At 53.1% G+C, this 20,038-nt stretch overlaps 1 protein-coding gene across 2 annotated transcripts in view; it reads right to left on the bottom strand.

Annotated features, from left to right (window-relative positions):
* zbtb5 (zinc finger and BTB domain containing 5) overlaps window positions 1-19,752 on the bottom strand; it is a 39,018-nt gene extending 19,266 nt beyond the window's left edge. The window contains exon 1 of one of the 2 annotated variants that reach the window (XM_080188630.1): window positions 19,527-19,752. The gene's annotated coding sequence lies outside the window, so the exon portion shown is untranslated. Of the gene's footprint in view, window positions 1-12,274; window positions 12,533-19,526 lie in introns of those variants that run through there. The other variant, XM_080188631.1, reaches the window with a different exon arrangement.
* Window positions 19,753-20,038: the final 286 nt, after the last annotated feature.

Genomic DNA, 20,038 nt, shown 5'->3' with positions numbered 1-20,038 from the left:
GTCGACCACTTCCGTGCATTAACTTGCAATGATTTTCTTCCCCTTGTGCTGGCACTGGGCCACATCATGCCTGTGCCGCTTTTTTCAATGGTTCTAACTGGTACATCTGACTTCTATCTTTTTTACCCCATTGCCGGATGAGTGAATTCGAGACTTTGTTCTTCATTTTTGAGTTTCTAATCTTCCATATCCATAGATCTCCTACAGTGCAGAAGGAGGCCATTCGGCCCATCAATTCTGCACTGACCATCCAAAACAGCACTCTAGCCTAGGCCCACTGTCCCATCCTACCACCACTCCCACCCCTTCTTAAAACACGAGCAACCTGTTTGGTCTATACATGATAATTATTCCATTTTAGTGACCATCAAGCATCTTTGGCACCCAAAGTTTGGAGGAAGCATTGAGGGTGACAATGGCACATAATGTACTCTGTGTGGGGGAGCTCTGATGAACGATCATCCAGACTCGGCATGATGGCACAGTAGTCAGCACCGCTGCCTCACAGAGCCATAAGTTCAATTCCCGGCTTGGGTCACTGTCTATGCGGAATCTTCATTTTCTCCCTATGTCTGTTTGGGTTTCCTCCAGTTTCCTCCCACAATCTGGAAGACACACTGGTTAGGTGGATTGGCCATGCTAAATTCTCTCTCAGTATATCCAAACAGGTGCTGGAGTGTGGCAACTAGGGGACTTTCACAGTAACTTCATTGCAGCGTTTGCTCTATTCTCTCTCCAGAGATGCTGTTGAGATTCTCTAGCATTTTCTGTTTTGGTTTCAGATTCCGGCATGCACAGTAATTTGCTTTTACTTTAGCGATAAGCCAATTCTTTTCCCTCCCAGTCTCCTAAGTTACATTAATTTTTGTTAATTCATTTGTGGGATATGGGTGTCGCTGGCTGGCCAGCATTTACTGCCTATCCCTAGTTGCCCTTAAGAAAGTGGTGGTGAGCTGCCTTCTTGAAATGCTGCAGGCCACATGCTGTGGATTGACTCACAATGACGTTAAGGAGGGAATTCCAGGATCTTGACCCAGCGAATGTGAAGGAACGGTGGTATATTTCCTGGAGGGGAACTTGCAGGTGGTGATGTTCCTGTGTACCTGCTGCCCTTGTCCTTCTAGGTGGAAACTGTCGTGGGTTAGGAAGGTGCTAAGGGATCACTGGTTAATTGCTGCAGTGCATCTTGTAAATAGTATACAATACTATTACTGAGCGTCGGTAGTGGAGGGAATGGATGCGATGCCTATCAAGTGGGCTGCTTTGTCCTGGATCGTGTCAAGCTTCTTTTGGAGCTGTACCCATCCAGGCAAGTGGGAGTATTCCATCACACTCCTAACTTATGCCTTATAGATGGTGGTCAAGCTTTGGGGAGTCAGGAAGTGAGTTACTCGCTGCAGTATTCCTAGCCTCTGGCATGCTCTTGTAGCTATTGTGTTTATATGGCGAGTCCAGTTGAGTTTCTGGCCAATGGTAACCTTAAGGATGTTGACAATGGGGGAGTCAGTGATGGTAACACCACTGAATGTCAATGGACGGTGGTTAGAGTGTCCCTCACTAGTAATGGTCATAGCTTGGCATTTGTGTGGGGCGAATGTTACTTCTGATAAAATAGTGAGTTCATTCTTGAAGAAACTTTAAAAATAATAAACTGGAACAGTGTCAGAAAGAGAACAGTTCAGTTAATAGCGTGTCACCACCCTGAGAGAGAGAGCTTTGTGAAATAGTTAAGATTGCAAAACCTTTTGAAGTTGCTTTCCTGGCTCTAGCAGTATGTGTCGATTTTGATTACTGACAGTTTAAAACCTCAAAGTGTATTTTCAAAAAGATTGCGCATTTATTAATAGTGCATATATTTTGTATCATGTGGCAAATATGGTGGTCTGGTCGCCTCAGTATTGGAAGCAGTAATATTCTACTGGACAACAGCATTCTAGACAGACAGAATATATGATTTGCAGCTTTCCTTATCTGCTTGATAAACAGATCAATCACTCTGGCCTGCTTTTTAATAAAGATGTTATTTTAATATAAAGCATATTAAAACTCCTGATCAATGGGCACCTGCCAAACAGAAACTTACAAAGTAATCATCCATTTCTATAAAGAATCCACAACTTGATTTCAAGGCTGTTGAAATTGCAAAACAGTGTGAACATATTCACTGAGCCACAAATATAATAACAATAACAGAAACTTCCTCCAAAAAGCAATTAAAATTAAGCAGTTTAAATCCGACATCAAAATGTAATGTCTCTAGAGGTTCACATAGCTGTGCATACAGGCTAGAAATAAAGAAGATATTTTGGTGATAGAAACATAGCCATGATTTCCACTTTAAAAATCCTACAATTTAACTGAGAGAACACAGATACCTTAGATCTTGCAACATAATCCATAATGGAGCAAGTCACTTATGGGAACATAAAGGAATAGCAACCTGGATTTATTAGTACACAAAAAATAGGTGCAGGAGTCGGCCATTTGGCTCCTCATGTCTGTGCCATCAGTCAATAAAATCATGGTTAATATGACTGTGACCTCAGCTTCACTTTCCTGCTTGTTCCTCTTGTCCCTCAACTCTCCTATAATTTACAAATCTGTCCACCTGAGCCTCAAATATATTCAATGACTCAACTTCTAAAGCTATCTGGGATAAAGACTTACAAATATTCATGATCCTCAGAAGAAATTCCTCCCCATCTCCACCTTAAATGGGTGATAACTTGTTCTGAAATTATAGCTCTCATTCTAGATATTCGAAGGGGAAACACCCTCTCAGTATCTACCCTGTCAAGCCCCCTCAGAATCTTATACATTTCAATCAGATCATCTCTCACTCTTCTAAACTCCAATGAGTATAGGCCCAAGCTGCTTAAACTTTTCTCATAAGACAACTCTTTCATCCCAGGAATCAAATCTGAATGGTTCCCAATGCAGGTATAACCCTCCTATTAGATAAAGAGACAGAAACTGTACTGGTACTCTAGATCTGATCTCATTCACATTGTGTACAGTTGCAGCAAGACTTCCTACTTTGCCAAGTCCAGGTTTCAATACTGTTTTTAACAGCAGTTTCGTAAACATACCCTGAGCATGTATAATGATCAAAGACCACAAGATCTCAAACAAGCAGTTCCTGTTCAAATATAATAGTACCAAAGGATCAACCATACTGTTCAAGCAGGTCAGAAGAAAATAGGAATTAAGAGTAGAAGGCGGCAAATTCAACCCTTCGAACCTGCTCCATCAATCAGATCATGGCTGATATCTCCCTGGTCTCAAATCCACCTCCCCACCTGTTCCATATATCCACTTATCTCTTTTTTATTAGAAATATATCTATCTCCTCTTGAAGCCATTCAATCTTTCAGACACCACAGTGCTAAGCGTCAGCGAGTTCCACAAATTCACCACCCTCTGTGAACAGTCCCTCCTCACCTCAGTTTTAAATCTACCGCTTCTCAACCTAGACCTGTGACCTCTTGTTCTAGGTTGCCCCACAAGGGGAAACGTTTGGTCTATGTTTACTTATCAATCCCTTTTAAAATTTTATATACCTCGATCAGATCCCCTCTCATTCTTCTATACTCCTTGGAGTTTAAACCCAAATTGTATAATCTCTCCCGATACATCAACTCTCTCATCCCCGGAATCAATCTGGTGAATCTCCTCTGAACTGCCTCAGTGCCACTACATTAAGGAGACTTAACACAATACTCCAAGTGCAATCCCACCAACGTCCTTTACAATCGCAACAACCCTTCTCTACTTTTATACTCCAGTCCTTTGTAATAAATGCCAACATCCCATTTTTTTTATTACACGCTGCACCTGCTTTTCAACTTTCTGCAATTTACGAACATTGACCCACATCTCTCTGCCCAGAAAGTTTTGAATCTGCTTTCCATTTAGGTAATAATTTGCTTTTTTTTCCTGCCAAATGGATAACCTCACACTTATCCATGTTGAATTCCATTTACTTCAGAACATGTCAGACATTTTTTCTGTCTTCTCCCTTCCTCCCTCACCCCAAATATTCTTGATGACATCCAACTGCAGGGGAAGAAAACAGTCAAGATGCATCCCTGAGGAGAACATACCTCCACCCAGGATTAGAACTATAGAATCCCTACAGTGTAAATGGAAGCTATTTGGCCCATCGAGTCTGGTTCACAGACAGGAAACCAAGAGTTGGCACAGAAAGGATAATAGGACTAGGGGGCACAGCCTCAAGATAAAGGGGGGGGCGGTTTAGAACGGAGTTGAGGAGGAACTTCTTCACGCAAAGGATGGTGAATCTCTGGAATTCTCTACCCGTTGAAGTGGTGGAGGCTACCTCGCTAAATATTTTTAAGACGCGGGTTGATGGGTTTTTGATAAGAGAGGGGATTAAGGGTTATGGGGAGAGGGCGGGAATGTGGAACTGAGTCACGACAGATCAGCCATGATCTTATTGAATGGCGGGGTAGGCTCGAAGGGCTAGATGGCCTACTCCTGCTCCTATTTCTTATGTTCTTATAGATGAGTCTTTTTCCAATTGGCAGACAATGACATGTGGGGTCCTGCAGGGATCTGTACTAGGATCCCAACTGTTCACGTTATATATTACCAATTTGAAAGAGGGAACTAAATGTATTGTCTCCTAATTTGCAGGTGATACAAAGTTGGGTGGGAGGGAGGTTGCTAAGATGCTTCAGTGTGATTTGGACAACTATATGTGTTGGGCATATGCATGATAGATGCAGTATATTGTGGATAGATGTGAGGTTGTCCACTTTGGTAGCAATAATAGGAAGACAGATTATTACTCAAATGGGTGTAAATTGAGAGAGGTAAATTGAGATACACAGCAAGACATAGGTGTCCTCGTACATCAGTCACTGAAATTAAGTGTGCAGGTACAGCAGGCAGTAATGAAGGCAAATAAATGGTATAGTGTCATAGAGGTTTACAGCATGGAAACTGGCCCTTCGGCCCAACTTGTCCATGCTGCCCTTTTCTTTTAAAACTCCTAAGCTAATCCCAATTGCCCACATTTGACCCATATCTCTCTATACCCATTGTACCCACGTAACTATCTAAATGCTTTTTAAAAGACAAAATTGTACCCACCTCTACTACTACGTCTGACAGCTTGTACCAGACACTCACACCCTTTCTGTGAAAAAATTGCCCCTGTGGACGCTTTTGTATCTCGCCCCTCAAACGTATGCCCTCTAGTTTCAGATTCCCCTACCTCTGGGAAAAGATTATCTACCTTGTCTATGCCCCTCATTATTTTATAGACCTCTATAAGATTACCCCTCAGCCTCTTACGCTCCAGAGAAAAAAGTCCCAGTCTAACCAGCCTCCCCTTATAACTCAATCCATCAAGTCCCAGTAGCATCCTAGTAAATCTTTTCTGCACTCTTTCTAGTTTAATAATATCCTTTCTATAATAGAGTGACTAGAATTGCACACAGTATTCCAAGTGTGGTCTTACCAATGTCTCGTAAAACTTTAACAAGATGTTCCAACTCCTGTATTCAATGTTCTGACTGATGAAACCAAGCATGCCGAATGCCTTCTTCACCATCTGTCCACCTGTGACTCCACTTCCAAGGAGCTATGAACATGTACCCCTAGATCTCTTTGTTCTGTAACTCTCCCCAGTGCCCTACCATTAACTAAGTCCCACCCTGGTTCAGTCTACCAAAATGCATCACCTCACACTCGTCTAAACTAATCTCCATTTGCCATTGTCAGCCCACTGGCTCAATTGATCAAGATCCCATTGCAATTGGAGATGACTTTCTTCACTTTCCACTATGCCACCAGTCTTGGTGTCATCTGCAAACTTACTAACCATGCCTCCGATATTCTCATCCAAATTATTAATATAAATGATAAATAACAGTGGACCCTGTTGGCCTGTTAGCTAGATGTTGGCCTTATAGCAAGAGGTGAGATTAAGTCAGTTAGTATTATGTTCACTGGAGTTTAGAAGAGCAAAAGGAGATCTCAGAAAAGGACGATAGTTTGAAAATAAGGGGTAAACCCTTTAGAACTGAGGTGAGGATAAATTTCTTCACTCAGAGGATGGTAAATGTGTGGAATTCACCACAAAAAGTAGTTGAGGCCAAAATGCTTTGTAATTTCAAGAAGAAATTAGATATCGCTCTTGGGACTAAAAAGATGACGGGAAATGCTGGGAAGGAGAGATCAGGATATTGAATTTGTTGATCCGCCATTATTATAATCAATGGTGAAGCAGGCTCAAAGGGCTGAATGGCCTACTCCTGCTTCTAGTTTCTATAACTCTCTAAAAGAGCATCTTACCCAGGCCCAACTCCCCACCCTACCCTGTAACCCCAGACAATTCAAGATTATAATCTTTAATATCTGGTTTGGAAGATACTGTGACTGTTATATGATTCTATTCCATCATCATTCAATGAACCATTTTGCATTGATCTAGTAGTACGTGTTTTTTTGATGGGTAAAACAAAGATATACAATCAGAAAATAAAATAATCAGGTTATATTCATCAGCATTTCTCCATGAACATCATCCAAGCTTGCACTTACACAATACATAAGTAGTAGTCCATTTCCACCAATAAAATACATCTTCCCCAACCTATAGTAACATCACTGGGAATGCTGGCATTGTAATAATATTACTGAACCAATAATTCAGCGGCAAGAAGGGAATTCAAACAAATCCAGAATTTAGAAGATAATCTCTGTAATAGTAATTATCATGAAACTATTGGATATTTGAAAAAAAAATCTGGTTTACTAATGTCCTTTAGGGCAGGAAATCTGCAGTCCTTACCAGGTCTGGCCTACGTGATTCAAGACCCACAGCAACATGAATGATTCTTAAAACCCTCTGAAATGGGTTCATCAGCCACTCAGTTGTATCAAACCACTACAGAAAAGTCAGAATACAAATAAGCAAGATAGATCAACCAAGCAACAACCTAGCCACTGGGTAGGACAAAAAACTGGGCTTCCATCACAATCTATAATCTCATGATCTTGGATATTCCTTACTTTACCATTAGCAAGACAGGGCTACATACAAGCTAAACGGCAGAAGCACCTTAATACAACATAACTAAACTATCACAAAATCAACAAGTCTAAGCTCTGCAATGCTATCACATCCAGTTACAAATGATGGTGGCCAATTAAACAATGAATGGGAGGAGGAGGCTCCACTAACATCCCAATCTTCAATGATGGAGGAACCCATTACATCAGTACAAAAGACAAGATGAAGGTTTTGCAGCCAGAAGTGCTGAGTAGATGATCAATTTCGACCTCCTCCTGAGGTCCCCAGCAGCACAGATATCAGCTTTAACTCAAATTGATTCACTCCTTATATCATCTTGAGACAGCTGAAGACACTGGATATCGCAAAGGCTCTGCGCCCTATTCCAGCTGTAGTTCTGAAAATGTGTACTTCTGAACTGTCTGCCTCACAAGTCAAACTGTTTAAATGCAACTGCAATACTGGCATCTACCTGACAATGTGAAAAGCTGTCCAACTTACGTCCTGTCCACAAAAAGATAAATCCAATCCAGCAAATTACCATCCAATTAGTTTATTCTCAACCAGCAAAGTCTTGGAAAGGGTCTTTTACAGTGCTGTCAAGTTGCATTTACTCACACATATCCTACTCATCAATGCTCAGTTTAGGTTCCGCCAAGGCCATTTAGCTCCAGACCTCATTACAGCCTGGGTCTAAACATGGACAAAATAATTTACTTAACTCAAAAGGCAAAGTGGATGGCTGCTCTCGACATCAATGCAACGTTAGACAATGTGCGGCATCAGGAGTTTCAATAACAGTGATATCAGTGGGAACCAAGGAGAAACCGCTCCACTGGTTGGAGCCATAATTACACAAAGGAAAAGAGTTGAGGTTGTTGCAGAAGATCCTCAGCCCCAAAATATTGCTGAGTTCCTCAGGGATGTGCCCTAGACCCAACAACCATCAACAACCTTCCCTCCAGCACAAGGCTAAAAGTGAGGATGTTTGCTAATGATTGCATGGTGTTTAAAATCATCTGCAACTCCTGAGATACTGAAGCAGTCTGTGTCCACATGCAGCAAAACCTGGACAACATTTAGGCTTCGGCTGCTAAGTGTCAAACAATGCTGATGCCATATACGTGCCAGATAATGATCATTTCCAAGACTCTAACCATCTTTCTTTTGCATTCATTAGCATCACCATCACTCAATCCCACACCCTAGGGCTTACCACTGACCAGAAGCTTAGCTGGACTAGCCACATAAATATTGTAGCTACAAAAGAAAGTTGGAGGCTGAGAATTCTTTGGCAAGTAATTCACCTCCTGACTGCAACAATTCAAGAAGGTGGCTTCTCAAGGGCAATTTGGAATTTATAATAAATGCTTCATACCAAATCCCGTGAACATTTTTCAAAATTTATAATTTCCCAATCAACATTCTGGCATTCATCGATGAAGCTGAACTGGAATGACCACATCAACATCATGACACTGGATACACAGACAAGCATATCCCTTCTAATCCCTCAAGCTCTCCATCTACAAACTCAAATCAAAAGCTCATAGGAATTATCAATTCATACCTAGCCAAAACGTTTGACACTACCCAGGACAAAGCAATCACGTTGATGAGTACTCCTGACTCTGAATTTAATGACCACTTGTTCCACCTGTACACTTCAGTATTTACGATCTACAGGATGCAATGCAGCCAACAACAGGGCTTACTTATTCCATGAGAAACTCAGTGCGCCATAACACCTAACATGAAGGACAACAGCAAAATCCTGGAAACACTTATTAACTGCAAATTTCTCTCCAAGACAGACATCATTCTGACTTAGATATATAATCATCATTTCTTCATCACTGCTACATCAAAAAAATTAGAATTCCCTTCCTAACCCCATCATGGGAGCACCATAGTCTTAAGTGTGATCCCCAAATTAAGAAAATATAAATCTATACACACATTTAAAAAGTATGAAGCTGACAATAACCAATACATTGAACCTACAATTGGTCACTTTAAAGCTAAACTCCTTGTATTTAGAAACATATACTGGAAAGTCAAGCTGCTTTAGAAATAAGAGAGACACAGCAGCAGGCAGTAGTACAATGCTAAATATATATATGTTAAATAATATAAATTATATACATAAACGTATACATGTTAAATGTGACTCAGTTAAAATACTGAAGTACATTGTGAATCAAGAAACCAGATTCAAGGAACAAAAAGAAAGAGAAGATCCAGAGAAGTCCTGGGATCCATAGAAGACAGTCCAACACATGTTAGACCCAGTTGAATCACAACAGCAGCAAAAAGCAAAATCAGCACAAGGATAATGTATCGTGTCATGCCTTAACTAGTAGCATGTTAAGTATTAATCTTTGTTGTTCAGTAAACCTTGTTAGATTACATTCTACATTAGTAATTGTCATTTTTGCCAATATGGCTATTCCTGACAAGGATTTTCTTCCATTGGGGTTTAGTCCAAATTCCAGTAAGATCTCCTACACCATCCAGCTCACATTGTTTTTCATCTCTCCCAACTCCTTTATCTGTCAATCTTCCCTGAAGCACTGATACCATCTACCATAAATGACCAGCATCTTCCAGTGCTTCGCTTTCATCATCCAGCTCAGTGATACTGCTCTTTACTCCAAGGTTCAATGTCAGTGAGTATTCGAAACACCTAACTCCGCTGAGTTTATACTGAAAGAGATTTGAAAAGCAAATGGCTACCACCATTTGTGAATATGGATCAAAATGCAATGGTACAGGAAATTATGAAGCAAAAAACAGTCCTGAAGTATTTATGCTGCACAGCACAATATGTCATCATACACTTCACCATTCATCAGTCTGGCTATATTTTGTTATTTAGCAGACTTTTCTACTAAAGGATCTTTCTTCCCCTGTTCTCTCGGTATTGTTGCACGATACACTGTTCCAAGTGCCAATTAAAGCTGCTCTGACACTGGTCACAAGAATGGCCCACAATCAGTCCTCCAAATTACCCTCCTCCTTTCCCTCAGAAATCAGGAACTCACGTGTGCATTACCTCAAGCACGCAGCTTTACATTTCTTGACTTGGGCTAATGAAGCTCTCTCTTGTACACTGTCCGACACAAACCTGTTAAAACAGCCTTCATATACATTGAAACTTTCCCTAAAGATATACTAGTTGTCATTTTATTTACATTTAAATCTTTTATTCAATATTTTAAAAGTTGCATTTGGTAAAATATCCTACAGGTCAGATCAATTTTTACCAGGACATTTGTGTCAGTGACCGAATATGCTTAATCAGGGCAGCCAAAAAGTAACTTGCAATTTCAACATCCCATTCTTACATGGCTCCAGAAATTGAGGGACTGCAAGGCAGTAAAGAACTTTTCCTTTGCTGCTTTATTCTGTCCCAAGATGCCATCTAACCATAGTGCACTGAACAGTCCACATGCACAATCTGATCCAGTTCCACAAGGTGCCCGGAGGATACAGGCAGGTGTGGCAACTCAACCACATCCAACAAGGCCCAGTTGAATCAGAACAGCAGCAAAAAGTAAAATCAGCACAAGGATAATATATAACTCAGTTAGCAAACAACATCCTGTGGATCACCACTGACCAAGAACTAAACTACAAGTCATATGAATACAGTGGCTTTAATAGGCCAGAGGCTGGGAATTCTGCCCGACTGCCAGAAGCCTAGCCAGTTTCCTGGATGAATGCAGCTCTAGCAAAATTCAAGAAGCTGGATACCATCCAAGACAAAGCAGCCATTGGTACCCCAATCACCACTTTAATGTCCACTCTCTCCACAGCGTGTACCATCTACAAGATGCACTGCAGCAATTTGCTAATGCTCCTTCAAAACCTGTGACCGCTACCACCTACAAGGGCAAGGGCAGCAGAAACAGAGAAACACCTGCATATCTCCCTCCAAGTAACACACCATCCTGACTTGGAACTTATTGTCATTTCTTCAGTCACTGGATCAAAATCCTGGTATTCCCTCTCTAACAATATTGTGTGGCTATACCTACACCACATGGTCCACAAAGGCAGCTCACCACCACCCAAAGGGTAATATCGGATGGGCAACAAATCTTGTCTTTGCCAGCAATGCTCATATCACAAAAAAAATTAAAACACTGCACACAACCTGAATTAATAAACCATTGGATAACGAATACAAGTTGGTTATACTGAATCCAAGCTTCCTTTTCTAAGGTTTAAATCTGAATTAAACTGGAGGGTGGGGGGGGCACAAAGGCCTCATACAAAGCTGCAAACAATACTGAAAGAGTAAACCCAGAACACTAATTCAAAGGGGAAGAGTTGGCCAAGCTTTTGCTCATCTGACCCAATATCTCCTCATGCAACTTGATGTCATTACTCGTTAATGTTCTTAGGAATTTGTGCACCTTGGGATGTTTTATTTAATTATGTTACAGCTTCTATGTAAGTTGTTGCTGTTGGAACTGTGAAAGGCAAAGGGTTTTTTGAGTACCTTTCAGTACTTCATTTCTAATCAAAAAAAATTCAAATCAAGTCCAATCATGGTCCCCACATGAGGAACAAATCAGATGCAAGCTGACAAGATGTTGCATCCCATCTTGGGTTCCATTAAACAAGATCCAAGTGACTGGATGAGGCATCACATCCCCTTGGGGCTTGAGCTAACGCTTCATCTTAGCCAAAAGACCAAGATTAGCATTTACACGTACAGGGCTTTCCGAAATTAAGGAGTGCAGCAAATAGTGCAGGTTGAGAAAATGCTTCCAGTAGAAGGCAACTTTGAGCAAAGAAAAGCTAACAGCAAACCCCTGTTACATCGCATGTTTCAAATTACAGCTCTGTGAAGGAAGCTATTCACTGGTAAGTAACAAGCACCCCCAAAGGGAACCCTACTAATCAACAAGCTTTCTAATCTCATACCGATTTGAAGTAGTTGATTTGGGAAATGTCTGCAGTCTGAAACACGGCACACTTGTTACTAAGCCACTCTTAGAGTATGTAGGTTTTATTGGAGGTCTGTATTTTCATCCACTTGTCATAAATCCTTACTCTCATCCAGCCGGCGGATGGTGACAACAATCTAGTTTCATTCCTTCAACGTCAACACCCAGCAAAGAAACGGAGTGAAATGACCGCTTAAAATTCAATGTTTAGTAAATGGACACAGAGTGATTTCAAGGCAGTAATCTCAGACAAGGGTGCAAATCCAGTTCTTACCTGATTTCACATTATATCACGATCTGAACCCCTGGGCTACCACTCCCAGTTATTGCTGCTCTGGTGTATCTAATCCGGTGTCTGCCGTATCTTGACCAACCTCAACACAGTCTGACAGCTTCAACCTGCTCAGTAAAGGGTTCGCGTCCCAACTGGAAGGTAATTCCCCCCTGGAATGGGTGCGGATACATTCGGCACTGTGTCTACTCTCATTACGATTCCGCTTGACATTGCAATAACACTGACACCATGTTTTGGACGGTGCGCTGAGAATAAATAACCTGTGTGCAGTCCGTCCAAACACAACACTGAATCCGCATTTGCAAACCGGAGGCATTGAAGGATCAGCGCCATCCGCCACAATGCAATCGCTCACAATCCAGCCGCCAGCACACCATAAACTGCTGGCTGCCTCGTTCCTTCCCCCCTTCACCCCGGCTTTCCCTGGCTGCCTTTTCCCACCAGTCTTCCCGTGCACTGACCTGCCCTCCCCCTCCATACCGCGCCTGCCCAGTCTCAATTCAGCTGCTGCCATTCCAGTGTGCAGAGGTGTTTGATGGCTCTTTACAGCCTTGTCAGCTTGCAATGCACCAATGCAAACGGTCTGTTGATTATTTACCTAAGAATGTTACATAACCAACCCACCACCTGCAGAAAAGTCTATGCATAGGACTCACTGGGAGAGTGCTCGCAAGAAACAGCAACTGAGCATTGCCGGGGGAGCAATACTCTTTCTTTGCTGGGTGTTTGACGTTGAAGGAATGAAACTAGATTGTTGTCACCATCCTCCGGCTCGATGAGAGTAAGGATTTATGACAAGTGGGTGAAAATACAGAGCTCCAACAAAACCTGCATAGTCTGAGTGGATACAAGGCATTGCAATCACACACACACAAAAAAAGGAAACCTCTTCATACCGATGCTAAACTTGGGAGTCCAAATGTCGAGCGGAGTGAGGCTGCCTCTCCCAGCTCCGGACTCGAGCTGTAAGGATACTGCGGCTCCAGAGAAGTAAATCCCACATCGTGGAGCCTGGAGGCCAGAGACTGCACCGAGGTAAAGCAGACAAGTTGCACGGCACGGTAGGTTGGAGGAGATTCGGTGGATTTGATGCGGACAGCTGACTTAATGGGGATGACCCCTGCAACTGGGGTATCCTGGCCAGAGTCGCCCAGACTTTGGGACATAACTTAGTGGGATGATGGGTTACTATGCACAGGGGCGGTGCAACAACTTTACATTTATATAGTACCGTTAATGTTGCGAAACGTTTCAAACTGATACACAAAAGCTATGAAACAAAATGTGACACCAGATACCGGGGCATACAAGGATGGGGAGATGGGTTTAACATGGCACTAAAGTAGGAAGGTTAGAAAAGCAGAGCGATTTAAATTTGTGTATATAGTACAGCACAAGAGACGAATCTGCACCAGTTGTTTTCAGTTAATCCCAACTCTCCTACTCAAGTCTCCCTGCAATATCCTGAATTTTTAAACATATAAACTGCTCCCTCCGCAGCTTATTGCTGAAACAGTTCAATAGGCAGCCTGCTGGTACCAACCCAGAATTTTCTTCATGCGTAATAAAGGGCTTCGGCAGCTGAAAGCATAGTTGGTAATTGTAAAATGAACAAAATCCGAACAAGGGACCAGATTTGGATCTGCAGGAAACTGGGTGAATGGACATAACTCAATTAAAATCTAAGGTCCCTGGAGAGGACTGAATGTAGGAAGTAGTCAGGGTCAGTTTGGAGGACTGGGTGCTATGGGTGTCCCCAGAGAGGATTTTGGGGGGAGGGAGAGAGTTTTTAAGTTTATCGTTTATTTATTAGTGTCACAAGTGGGCTTACATTAGCAATGCAATGAAGTTATTGTAGAAATCCCAAGTCACCTGTTAGGGTACGCTGAGGGGCAATTTAGCCCTCCTCAGGGTTGGCGCAGGTGGAGGGCCGAGCGTGGGGTGGTGCAGCAGGCGTGGGCACAGGTCAGCGCAGTGGGGGTGAGCAAGGGCCGGGTGAAGCAGGGGTCAGTGCGGGCGGGGTGGAGGGGGATCGATGCGGGAGGTGAGAGGATCAGCGCAGGAGGGTGCGGGGGGATGCAGTGGGGGTCAGCACGAAGGGGAAGGGGGTGTCAGCATTCTAAGCCAGTATACCGGGTGCAGTTATTGGCAAAGAGGAAGTCCCTCAGAACAGTCTCCTTCACTTTGGTAATAGCTTGAAGTCTCCTCAGGTTGAAGAGCTTCCCATCCACTCTGGACTTGAGGCTGATTCCAGCAACACTGTCCTGGAAGGCATCATTCAGCATGGCAGTAAACGTCATGCTGAACAGTGTGGGTGCGAGCACACGGCCCCGTTTGATGCCATTGGTGACTGGGAATGCCTCAGAGGATTCTCCGCCATCCAGTACTCTGGCCATCGTGGAACTGGGGTGCAGTGGGGGTCAGCGCGGGGAAGGGGTGCAGTGGGGGCCAGCGCGGGGAAGGGGTGCAGTGGGGGTCAGCGCGGGGAAGGGGTGCAGTGGGGTCAGCGCGGGGAAGGGGTGCAGTGGGGGTCAGCGCGGGGGAAGGGGTGCAGTGGGGTCAGCGCGGGGAAGGGGTGCAGTGGGGGTCAGCGCGGGGAAGGGGTGCAGTGGGGGTCAGCGCGGGGAAGGGGTGCAGTGGGGGTCAGCGCGGTGAAGGGGTGCAGTGGGGGTCAAGCGCGGGGAAGGGGTGCAGTGGGGGTTGCGGGGGGGGTAGTGGGGGTCAGCGCAGGTGGGTGCAATGGGGCTGCAGTGGGGATCATCGCATGGGGGGTGTGCAGCGGGGGGCCAGCGCGCGGGGAGGCGGCGCAGCGGGGGGCCAGCGCGCGGGAGCGGGCGCAGCGGGGGCCAGCGCGCGGGGAGGCGGGCGCAGCGGGGGCCAGCGCGCGGGGAGGCGGCGCAGCGGGGGCCAGCGCGCGGGGAGGCGGGCGCAGCGGGGGGCCAGCGCGCGGGGAGGCGGGCGCAGGGGGGGCCAGCGCGCGGGGAGGCGGGCGCAGCGGGGGGCCAGCGCGCGGGGAGGCGGGCGCAGCGGGGGGCCAGCGCGCGGGGAGGCGGGCGCAGCGGGGGCCAGCGCGCGGGGAGGCGGGCGCAGCGGGGGCCAGCGCGCGGGGAGGCGGGCGCAGCGGGGGCCAGCGCGCGGGGAGGCGGGCGCAGCGGGGGGCCACGCCGCGCGCGGGGAGGCGGGCGCAGCGGGGGGCCAGCGCGCGGGAGGCGGGCGCAGCGGGGGCCAGCGCGCGGGAGGCGGGCGCAGCGGGGGGCCAGCGCGCGGGGAGGCGGGCGCAGCGGGGGGCCAGCGCGCGGGGAGGCGGGCGCAGCGGGGGGCCAGCGCGCGGGGAGGCGGGCGCAGCGGGGGGCCAGCGCGCGGGGAGGCGGGCGCAGCGGGGGGCCAGCGCGCGGGGAGGCGGGCGCAGCGGGGGGCCAGCGCGCGGGGAGGCGGGCGCAGCGGGGGGCCAGCGCGCGGGGAGGCGGGCGCAGCGGGGGGCCAGCGCGCGGGGAGGCGGGCGCAGCGGGGGGCCAGCGCGCGGGGAGGCGGGCGCAGCGGGGGGCCAGCGCGCGGGGAGGCGGGCGCAGCGGGGGGCCAGCGCGCGGGGAGGCGGGCGCAGCGGGGGGCCAGCGCAGCGGGGAGGCGGGCGCAGCGGGGGGCCAGCGCAGCGGGGGCAGCGGGGAGGCGGGCGCAGCGGGGGGCCAGCGCGCGGGGAGGCGGGCGCAGCGGGGGGCCAGCGTGCGGGGAGGCGGGCGCAGCGGGGGGCCAGCGCGCGGGGAGGCGGGCGCAGCGGGGGGCCAGCGCGCGGGGAGGCGGGCGCAGCGGGGGGCCAGCGCGCGGGGAGGCGGGCGCAGCGGGGGGCCAGCGCGCGGGGAGGCGGGCGCAGCGGGGGGCCAGCGCGCGGGGAGGCGGGCGCAGCGGGGGGCCAGCGCGCGGGGAGGCGGGCGCAGCGGGGGGCCAGCGCGCGGGGAGGCGGGCGCAGCGGGGGGCCAGCGCGCGGGGAGGCGGGCGCAGCGGGGGGCCAGCGCGCGGGGAGGCGGGCGCAGCGGGGGGCCAGCGCGCGGGGAGGCGGGCGCAGCGGGGGGCCAGCGCGCGGGGAGGCGGGCGCAGCGGGGGGCCAGCGCAGCGGGGGCAGCGGGGAGGCGGGCGCAGCGGGGGGCCAGCGCGCGGGGAGGCGGGCGCAGCGGGGGGCCAGCGCGCGGGGAGGCGGGCGCAGCGGGGAGGCGGGCGCAGCGGGGGGGCGGGCGCAGCGGGGGGGCGGGCGCAGCGGGGGGCCAGCGCGCGGGGAGGCGGGCGCAGCGGGGGGCCAGCGCGCGGGGAGGCGGGCGCAGCGGGGGGCCAGCGCGCGGGGAGGCGGGCGCAGCGGGGGGCCAGCGCGGGGGGAGGCGGGCGCAGCGGGGGGCCAGCGCGGGGGGAGGCGGGCGCAGCGGGGGGCCAGCGCGGGGGGAGGCGGGCGCAGCGGGGGGCCAGCGCGGGGGGAGGCGGGCCCAGCGGGGGGCCAGCGCGGGGGAGGCGGGCGCAGCGGGGGGCCAGCGCGCGGGGAGGCGGGCGCAGCGGGGGGCCAGCGCGCGGGGAGGCGGGCGCAGCGGGGGGCCCGCGCGCGGGGAGGCGGGCGCAGCGGGGGCCCGCGCGCGCAGCGGGGGGTCCGCGCGGGGGGAGGCGGGCGCAGCGGGGGTCAGCGCGGGGGGAGGCGGGCGCAGCGGGGGTCAGCGCGTGGGGAGGCGGCTGCAGCAGGGGACAGCGCGTGGTGATGCAGCGGGGGTCAGCGCGCGGAGAGGCGAGTCCAGCGGGGGTCAGCGCGGGGTGGTGCATCGGGGGTCAGCGCGGGGTGGTGCATCGGGGGTCAGCGCGCGGAGAGGCGAGTGCAGCGGGGGTCAGCGCGGGGGGAGGCGGGTGCATCGGGGGTCAGCGCGCGGAGGCGGGCGCGGCGGGGGACAGCGCGCGGGGAGGCGGGCGCGGCGGGGGTCAGCGCGCGGGGAGGCGGGCGCGGCGGGGGTCAGCGCGCGGGGAGGCGGGCGCGGCGGGGGTCAGCGCGCGGGGAGGCGGGCGCGGCGGGGGTCAGCGCGCGGGGAGGCGGGCGCGGCGGGGGTCAGCGCGCGGGGAGGCGGGCGCGGCGGGGGTCAGCGCGCGGGGAGGCGGGGGGAGGCGGGCGCAGCGGGGGGCCCGCGAGGGGGGAGGCGGGCGCAGCGGGGGCCCGCGCGGGGGGAGGCGGGCGCAGCGGGGGCCCGCGCGGGGGGAGGCGGGCGCAGCGGGGGCCCGCGCGGGGGGAGGCGGGCGCAGCGGGGGCCCGCGCGGGGGGAGGCGGGCGCAGCGGGGGGTCCGCGCGGGGGAGGCGGGCGCAGCGGGGGTCAGCGCGCGGGGAGGCGGGCGCAGCGGGGGTCAGCGCGCGGGGAGGCGGGCGCAGCGGGGGTCAGCGCGCGGGGAGGCGGGCGCAGCGGGGGTCAGCGCGCGGGGAGGCGGGCGCAGCGGGGGTCAGCGCGCGGGGAGGCGGGCGCAGCGGGGGTCAGCGCGCGGGGAGGCGGGCGCAGCGGGGGTCAGCGCGCGGGGAGGCGGGCGCAGCGGGGGTCAGCGCGCGGGGAGGCGGGCGCAGCGGGGGTCAGCGCGCGGGGAGGCGGGCGCAGCGGGGGTCAGCGCGCGGGGAGGCGGGCGCAGCGGGGGTCAGCGCGCGGGGAGGCGGGCGCAGCGGGGGTCAGCGCGGGGGGAGGCGGGCGCAGCGGGGGTCAGCGCGCGGGGAGGCGGGCGCAGCGGGGGTCAGCGCGCGGAGAGGCGAGCGCAGCGGGGGTCAGCGCGGGGTGGTGCATCGGGGGTCAGCGCGCGGAGAGGCGGGTGCGGCGGGGGTCAGCGCGCGGGGAGGCGGGTGCGGCGGGGGTCAGCGCGCGGGGAGGCGGGGGTCAGCGCGCGGGGGTCAGCGCGCGGGGAGGCGGGTGCGGCGGGGGTCAGCGCGCGGGGAGGCGGGGGTCAGCGCGCGGGGAGGCGGGTGCGGCGGGGGTCAGCGCGCGGGGAGGCGGGTGCGGCGGGGGTCAGCGCGCGGGGAGGCGGGTGCGGCGGGGGTCAGCGCGCGGGGAGGCGGGTGCGGCGGGGGTCAGCGCGCGGGGAGGCGGGTGCGGCGGGGGTCAGCGCGCGGGGAGGCGGGTGCGGCGGGGGTCAGCGCGCGGGGAGGCGGGTGCGGCGGGGGTCAGCGCGCGGGGAGGCGGGTGCGGCGGGGGTCAGCGCGCGGGGAGGCGGGTGCGGCGGGGGTCAGCGCGCGGGGAGGCGGGTGCGGCGGGGGTCAGCGCGCGGGGAGGCGGGTGCGGCGGGGGTCAGCGCGCGGGGAGGCGGGTGCGGCGGGGGTCAGCGCGCGGGGAGGCGGGTGCGGCGGGGGTCAGCGCGCGGGGAGGCGGGTGCGGCGGGGGTCAGCGCGCGGGGAGGCGGGTGCGGCGGGGGTCAGCGCGCGGGGAGGCGGGTGCGGCGGGGGTCAGCGCGCGGGGAGGCGGGTGCGGCGGGGGTCAGCGCGCGGGGAGGCGGGTGCGGCACGTCGGGAGGCGGGTGCAGCAGGGGTCAGCACGTGGGGAGGTGGGTGCAGCGGAGGTCAGCACATGGGGTGGCGGGTGCAGTGGGGGTCAGCACGTGGGGAGGCGGGTGCAGTGGGGGTCAGCGCGTGGGGAGGCGTGTGCAGTAGGGGTCAGTGCATAGGGAGGCATGTGCAGTAGGAGTCAGCGTGGGTTGATGCAGCGGGGGTCAGCGCGTGGGGAGGCGGGTGCAGCCGGGGTCAACGTGTGGGGAGGCGGGTGCAGTGGGGGTCAGCGCAGGGTGATGCAGTGGGGGTCCCCGCGTGGGGAGGCGTGTGCAGTGGGGGTCCCCGCGTGGGGAGGCGTGTGCAGTGGGGGTCCCCGCGTGGGGAGGCGTGTGCAGTGGGGGTCCCCGCGTGGGGAGGCGGGTGCAGTGGGGGTCCCCGCGTGGGGAGGCGGGTGCAGTGGGGGTCCCCGCGTGGGGAGGCGGGTGCAGTGGGGGTCCCCGCGTGGGGAGGCGGGTGCAGTGGGGGTCCCCGCGTGGGGAGGCGGGTGCAGTGGGGGTCCCCGCGTGGGGAGGCGGGTGCAGTGGGGTCAGCGCGTGGGGAGGCGGGTGCAGTGGGGTCAGCGCGTCGGGGGGACTGGGTTGCGGTCAAGTGCTGGTTGGCTGTTCTCGCGCCCCCTCATTGTGCGCTCACTCCTTCCCTCCCTCCGGCGCACTGCGCATGCCCTGGCCCGCTCCTCTCGCGCCTTCCGCTTACCTGTGCCGCGCGCCGCTTTCTCCCTGCGCTCAGGACCAGAAGAACCGGAGCGCGCCGGTCGCGTGCCGCTGAGCACAAACGGAAACCGACCGGGAACTGGGCCCGGAGCCGGCAAACCGCCCGCCACAGAGCCGAGCTCCAGCGTCTGTTCGGCTGTGAATGAGACCGGCAGCGGGCACCTCCTCCTCTTCCCCATCGGCCTCTGACAAACGGTCACCTCTCACCCGGAAACGGAAACCAACTTCCCTTGGATTGGCATGTGGAGCTTGGCATACTGTCTGTGCGTCACAGAGTCAGTAAGTCTGCTAGCAACAAAGGCAATCCATGTTTAGCCAGTGTGATTCTCACACAGCCTTTAATCACAATGAAGCTGGCTGCATGTTTTACTTTAAAAATAATAGATCACAATTTTTTTCATCGGGGAACAAAAGTTGCATTTATATGGCACCTTTCACAAGAACTTCCCAGAAGGGAAAACAGTTCAGACCAATATTCTTATTTCCCCGCTTTAC

Source organism: Carcharhinus amblyrhynchos, chromosome 5, assembly GCF_965287045.1.
Source record: "Carcharhinus amblyrhynchos chromosome 5, sCarAmb.v2.hapA, whole genome shotgun sequence".
NCBI classification, from domain to species: Eukaryota; Metazoa; Chordata; class Chondrichthyes; order Carcharhiniformes; family Carcharhinidae; genus Carcharhinus; species Carcharhinus amblyrhynchos.
Note: the sequence above shows the minus strand (reverse complement) of the source record. Positions and strands in the feature narration are given on the sequence as shown.